Genomic DNA, 8,133 nt, shown 5'->3' with positions numbered 1-8,133 from the left:
ATCACAACCGACCTTAACAATTTTGATAGTAAATATTAATGTTAAATCGATTTTTTTTAATGGTGTGGCCTACCAGAGATTTGGATTGGCTTCATTTTTCAGCTCAAGGCCTAAAATGAGCTGGGAAATTGGATGGATGGTGTGGATCAAATACATACATCATGGGGAGGGGGGGGGGGGGGGGGCGGCGCGACTTTTTTATAGGCAGCTGGGATGCTACTTGCTACAACGTCCTCTAGACACTGGCAGCAGCGTCCACTCTATATTATTATTATTATAAATTTCAATGGTAAAGTTCAACCCTCACTATTTAAAGTGGTATGTCCCACCTGATCATTGGACCGGCCCTGACTTTCAATGTGGCCCACCTAAAATGATAAGGGAAAGTGGATGGACGACTTGGATCTAATGTATACATCATGTGGGGTGCACGGTGGGCCCCATAATATTTTCTTAAAAAGGGCATCCATCTATAGATAACGTCCCTGATATATGTAGATAGTTTTTTATTATTATTATCATTATACACGCACACACACACACACATTTTTTCCTTCATCCAAATAGGCATAATTCTATGAAGGGTTCAGATTACATCCAAATGCAATGTGGGGGGCCATAGTTAATGAGTCTCATTCCACATCATTGTCATTATCATCACATCATCACCACAATTAATCATCCAAATAACCAAGAAAGAAAACAAACCATAAGAGTGGAGGGGGTGTACTCACCTTGATGGATTAGATGGATGGTTGAGATGGATGGAAGGGATGGGATTAATGGCCCACCAAGATCACTCCTCTCTCTTTCTGTCTCTCTTTCTTTCTTTCTTATGGTAGGAAAAATGGTGAGAATGTTGAGGATTGAAGGGGTATTTATAGACAATTTGCTAAAATTGTGGTTAGGTTAGATTAATATGATTATGGTTAGCTAAGGCTAGGATTAGGAATTAATGATGGATTAAAGAGGCATGGGATGGCATGGTGTGATGAGGTCATGCATAGGATATGGTATGGAGAAGAGTTGACTTTGGGGTACACATGAGAGAGGGGTGGTATAGGTGTGTGACATCACACACATGGGTAGAGATTCTCTCACCTATGTATGACGTGGTGCATGTGTACATAGAATTGTTGTGCACATGTGTGGAATGGAATATATGGTGCCATGCGCACATAATACACCAACGATTCTTCGCAGTGTATCTCACTAATGGAGTGTCGGAACAGATGCACGGGTGGTACCTCCACGATCATGGCAATGGGGCGGTCGATATGAAATAGGTTTCAAGGCCTTGGGGTTCTAGTTAGTCAAGTGTGCACTATGCACAACTAGTTCAGGTCTTGTCAAGGGCGACGATCATTGTGCACATTGGCATAGAAAATGGTACGAAATGGACAGGGTCTTACACTAATTCTTAAATCAAGTTAAACCTCACGAGGATCTGATCTTAAAACACATTTAAAACCAAGAGCTATTTTTGAGAGGAATGATTGAGGATGTATTGGTCTAAGTTGATAAATTCTACTATCCAGTAAATTTTATCATGCTGGATACTCAGCCCATCGCAGATATGAGCACTCAAATTCCTTTCATACTTGATCGCTCGTTCCTTGCTACATCCAACGCCATCATCAATTGTAGGAACGGGGTTATGAATGTCTTTTGGAAATATGACTTTGAAGCTCAATATCTTCTTCAACATGAGCAGACGGGTAGAGGATGATGACGAGGCCCACGACATTAATATGTAAACTCTTTTGTGGAAGATAGAACTCTGATGACCTTATCCTTTGATCCTCTGGAGACATGCTTGACACACTCCCCTAATTTGGATGATGACACGATTAGGGAGATGGATGCCATGGTCAATACTACATCGGTACTTGAAGTTAACCGGTGGAGGCCACAATCTGAGAAATTACCCCAAACCGATGTAATGCCTCTACTATCTAACTTCAAAGCACTGAAGCTTGACCTAAAACCTTTGCCCGTTGATCTTAAATATGTCTACTTAGGTCAAGATGAGACATACCTGGTGGTGATTTGTTCTCACCTTGAGCAAGATCTGGAGAGCATGCTTATTGCTACTCTCATTGAACATAAAGGAGCCCTTGAATGGTCGATTGTGGATCTCAAGGGAATCGATCCTTTGATTTGTACTCACCGCATTCATCTTAAGGATAATGCGAAAACCTCCTGATAACCACAACGTCGACTCAATCCAAATATGAAAGAAGTGGGTAAAGGAGAGGTACTTAAATTATTGGCTGTGGGTATTATATACCCTATATCCGATAGTCAATGGGTGATTCCAACTCAGGTGGTTCTTAAGAAATCCAGAATCACCATAGTAGCCAATGTCAACAATGAACTCGTGCCAACTAGAGTTACTACTAGTTGGAGAATGTGCATTGACTACAGAAAATTGAATACTGTCATGAGGAAGGACCACTTCCCCTTGCCCTTCATTGACTAAATCTTTGAAAGGTTAGCTGGTTATTCTTATTATTGCTTCCTTGATGGGTATTCTGGGTACAATCAGATAGAGATAACCCTTGAAGATCAAGAGAAGACAACGTTCACAAGTCCCTATGGCACCTTTGCTTATCAAAGAATGTCATTTGGACTGTGTAATCCCCTTGCCACATTTCAGCGATGCATGTTAAGTATTTTTTCTGACATGGTAGGGAAATATTTAGAGGTCTTCATGGACGACTTCTCTATCTTTGGTCCATCCTTCAACGAGTACTTGAAAAATATTAAATGTGTGTTGAAGCAATGTGAGGAGAAGAATTTGGTTTTGAATTGGGAGAAATGCCATTCCATGGTTCCCAAGGGAATTGTTCTTCGACATATAATTTCGTCTAAGGGAATTGAGGTGGACAAGGCCAAAATCAATCTTATCTCTAGCCTACCACCTCCTAAAAGCATACGCAACGTTCGATCCTTCCTAGGACATGCTGAATTCTACAGACGATTCATAAAGGACTTTGGTCACCTCTCTTGTCCTTTAAGTAATCTATTTCAAAAGAATGTACCATACGAGTGGACTTAACAATGTCAGGAAGCTTTTACTAAGCTCAAGGGCATGTTAACTATTGCACCTATCATGTAGCCACCCGATTGGAGCATCTCTTTTGAGATCATGTGTGACGCATCCGACTCTGCTATTGGGGTAGTGTTAGGCTAGAGAAACGAGAAGAAGCCCTATGTTATTTATTATGCAAGTAGAACTCTAAACTCTACCCAAATGAACCACTTTACTATGGAAAAGGAACTCTTAACCGTAATGTTCACTTTGGACAAATTTAGGTCATATTTGATCGGATTCAAGATCATTGTAAGACCCGTATCCTAGCCCGTATCGTTCCGTAGGCCTCCGTGGTCCTCCCAATCAAATTCTAGTGACTATGATTTGCTATCAGCGTTTGTACATGATCTTAAGTCATGTCCTGTATATCTAAGTTGGCTCGACTCGAAACTTGTATCCTTGTGACCGCGCCGTCGCCGCGGTTCCAATGCCGCGTCTTGCGCGTTGAGGCGATCTTGGGCCAAGAGATGTGGGTCCACGTTCAGTTCGAGGAAAACACTGCGCATTGCAATCTCGAGAGAATCCATTACATCAAATGTCAAGTACACATCCCATCACTCCCATCACTTACACCCATCCTCAAGTACAACCACCCATCCCCTAAATCAACTCTCTCCCTTACACAAGTACTCCCATCACTCACCTTTTCACCCATCACCATCTTACATCACCTCTCTCTCTCTCTCTCATCTCTCTCATTTTCAAAACTCCATCTCCCAAGCAACTCCAACGTTCATGGCTTTCATGGAGAAGCTTGGTGTGGCCCGCCTTCCTACACCCAATCCCACCATCCAAAGTGTATCTCAACCGTTAAAATCCACCCCTTAGAGCTCTAGATCGTGTTGGCGAAAGAAGGAAAGAGGAGATTGATGGTGGGTGCTTTTATTTGTTAATTTTGTGATTTGAGGGCCCACATATGTGGGACCCATCTTGATGTATGCATGTATAGGGAGGGCCCATTGTGGCGGGGTCCCTCCCCTCTCACAATCGTCTCTCTTTTTGTTTCTCTTTTTCCCCTCTCCCTCTTGATGTACAACCCACCAAATGCGTGTGACATATCCATGCCATCCATCACGTTGGGCCCACTTTGATATATGTGGTGTATCCACACTGTCCAACAACTTGGACGGTGAGACCTACAATGGTGTATGTGTATTATCCACACCGTCCATCCACGGTGGGAGCCCATTCCACACGTGGCCTACTTTGAATGTAAGCAGATTGGCTGGCTACCGTACACCAGCTATGTTGCTACTATAGGTGAAAGGGTCCACACTGTCCGTCCGTTTGTGGCCCCACTCGCTGCATGTGTGCAGCATCCACACCGTTCATCTGCTATGCAGGGGCCACCATATGATGTATGTATTTCGTCCACACTGTCTAGCCAATCTGGGACGGTGGGGATCGGATGACTGGTGTACCTCACTCCAGTGATACAACCGCTGTATTGACGTCGCAGTTATGTGGGTCTGATCCAAGGTATGGTTCTCATCCACACTATCCGTGCATAGCCTGGTGCTGCATCCAGCACGTGTAACCCCAACATGATGTATGGTTTCATCCAGCCATCCATTGGCCAGGACGGTGGACTCCACCATGATGTATTGTTTTATCCAACCATCCATCCATCTGGAGGACGTGGCCCACCCCTGCACGTGTAGGTGGGACCCACCTCGATGTATCTAATCTATATCCACTTCATCCAAACGTCCAGGACGATGGACCCCATTCAATGTATGTGATTTATACACGCCAGCGTCCAGGTCTGGACGCTGGACGTCTTTCTATATATATATATATAATATGATAATAATAATATATAATATATTATATATGTGGTGAGCCCCATGTGGGACCCACCTGATGAGTGGAACAGATTGGCTAGTTAACCACACATAGCTATAAGTTGTTATGGTGATGCCAGTAATTTCTGTGGGTCCCTCATTATGTACGTGCTTCATCTATACCGTCCAATACGGTGAGACCCACCTCCTGTGATGATGTCAGCAAGCCCATGGGGTCTCATCTCAAGGTAAATGTTATATTTGAACCATCCATCCATTCGTTGGGGACCCCATTAGCTGCTAATAACGCTAGCAAGTTTTGTGAGTCCTGCTGATGTGTGTGTTACATCCAAACCACCCATCCTTTTGTTAAGCTCATCTTAAGGCTTAGGACAGATAAATGAAGCAGATCCGATGATCAGGTGGACCACACTGCAAAAAATAGTGGAGAGATGAACGCAAACCATTGAAATCCTTTTACGACCACAATAGTTTTGGATCTAAATAATATTTGTTTTCCCTCTTAATTCAGGCCTTTGTGACCTTATGAACAGATTAGACAGAAATTAAATGTTTAGGTGGGCCATATGAATTACTAACAGTGAAAATCTTTATCTCCAATGCTATTTTTGGTATGGTTTAGATGATCCTTGGGATATGATTCATGTTGTGATAATGCCTTCAAATGACCTCTAGCTATAGATGAATGGTGTGGTTGGTTTAGGCCCATTCGACTTGGCCCATTTAATGAGGCCCATTTGTATGAGGCCCATTAGTGCAGCCCATTGATGTGGCCCACTTGTTGTATATGAGGCCCATTGGTGCGACCCACCGTGATGTGTATGTTATCCAGGCCATTTTTTGGCTGGGCCGCTGGTAGGCCCAACTATGATGAGTAGGCCCACTTATTGCATGTGCAAGGCCCACTTGTGATGTATGTTTTAAGCCCACATGTTGGCTATTTAAGGCCCACCTGTTGGATATTTAAGGCCCACCTGTTATGTATTTATGACCCATATGTCATGGCCCATTGTGATGTATTTTCAGCCCATTTGGTAAAGCCTAATGAGATGTATTTTCGGCCCATATGGCATGGTCATTGTGATGTTTTTGTAGCCCATTTAATGAAGCTCATTATGATGTGCATTAGGCCCATGAGTTGTGGCCCGTGCAATATATCTAAGGCCCATGTGCAAGGCTCACCTGTTGTGTATGTAGCCCTTGTATGAGGCCCATTGCGATGTATATTAGGCCTTTGTGTGAGGTCATGGGCCCACCTTATGTTTGGCCCTATATGGGCCACTGTTTAGGAGCGATGTTGGTTGAATGTCCACATTGATGGGCAATGATGGTTGGATGTCCACATTGAGACCTTCACTTAGGCTTGGTTAGGCCCATTCTCATCATTCTCTAGTGGGTTACCCTAAATGATTGGGCCTCATTGATATTGCTTGGTCCATCATCGGCTGTCCATCTATTGACCTCGGCTTGCGTTGAGATCGATTACCGATTTTGATTGTTGAGGTCGTTCATTGAGGCCAGTTCTGATTGTCGTGGCCGATTCCAATTATCGAGGCCGATTCCGATTATCAAGGCCAATTCCGATTATCGAGGCCGATTCTGATTGTTGAGGCCGATCATCGAAGCCGATTTCGATTGTTGTGGCCGATTCTGATTATCGAGGCCAATTCTGATTATCAAGGTCGATTCTGATTATCAAGGTCGATTTTGATTATCCAGGCCGATTTTGATTGTTGAGTCCAATTCCGATTGTTGAGGCTGATCATCGAGGCCGATTCCGATTGTCGTGGCCAATTCCAATTATCGAGCCCAATTCTGATTATTAAGGCTGATTCTAATTGTCGAGGTCGATTCTGATTGTTGAGTCCGATTTCGATTGTCAAGGCTGATTCTGATTGTCGAGGCCGATTCGGATTGTTGAGGCCGATCATCGAGATTGATTCCAATTATCGTGGCCAATTCCGATTATCGAGGCCAATTTTGATTATCAAGGCTGATTTTGATTATTGAGACCGATTCTGGTTGTCAAGGCTGATTCTAATTATCGAGGCCGATTCCAATTCCAATTGTCGAGGCCGATTATCAAGGCCGATTCTGATTGTCTATACTGATTCCGATTGTCGAGGCCAATTATTGAGGCCGATTCTGATTCTGATTGTCGATACTGATTCCAATTGTTGAGGTCAATTATTGAGGCCGATTCTGATTCCGATTGTCGAGGTTGATTCCGATTGTTGAGGTCGATTGTATAGGCCGATTGTCGATGTCAATTATTGAGGCTGATTCCAATTGTCGAGGCCTAATGTGATGTATATGTGGCCAGTATTTGAGGCCCATTGTGATGTGTACTTGGCCCGTGTTTGAGATCCAATGTGATGTATATGCGGCACATATTTGAGGCCGGTTGTGATGTGTATTCAGCCCGTGTTTAAGGCCCAATGTGATGTATATGAGGCCTATGTGTTGAGGCCCATTGTGATGCATTTGAGGGCTAGGTGATGGAGCCCATTGTGATGTATGTTCGGCCCATGTGAAAGGCACATCGTGATGTGTATTAAGCTCTTAAGTGAGGCCCATGGTATTGTATATTTGGCCCATGTGTGAGGCCATGGGCCACTATATATTAGGCTTTATGTGGGCTATTCCTTAAGGGAAATGTTGGTTAAATGTCCACATTATCGAGGTCAATTGTCGATGGCGGTTATTAATACCGATTATGAGTATGTGACAGCATAGCATCATGATAGATGCCCATATTCATCATCTGCATGTTTGTTATGAGATGTGGTTGACCATTACATATGTAAATGCGCAAGATGTTATGAGACTCCCTGATAGGCAAGGTTATCTCACATTGAGTCCATCTACCTAAATTGTAGATGGACTCAATGTGATAAGCTCCTGATCTTAGGTTAGTCGCGGTCCCTAACCGAAATCCTGGCCATTGCAAAAGTACACATAAATGTGTAACTAATTGTTATGTGTACTTTCGCAATGGCTAGGATTTCAGTTGGGGACCGCGACTAACCTAAGATCAGGAGCTTACCACATTGAGTCCAACTATCCAAATTTAGGTATGGGACTAGTTTGGATAGAAGTCCTTTGTGATAAGCCCCATAGCCTACGATACCACGTACTATCATCCCGACTTCACCCTGCAGCCTGGTCATTTCATTCGCACCACATATTGCATAATGCATTACAACCTCAACATATGACATTTTGGGTTAC

The sequence above is a fragment of the Magnolia sinica genome, chromosome 6, assembly GCF_029962835.1.
Source record: "Magnolia sinica isolate HGM2019 chromosome 6, MsV1, whole genome shotgun sequence".
Taxonomy (NCBI): Eukaryota; Viridiplantae; Streptophyta; class Magnoliopsida; order Magnoliales; family Magnoliaceae; genus Magnolia; species Magnolia sinica.
Note: the sequence above shows the minus strand (reverse complement) of the source record.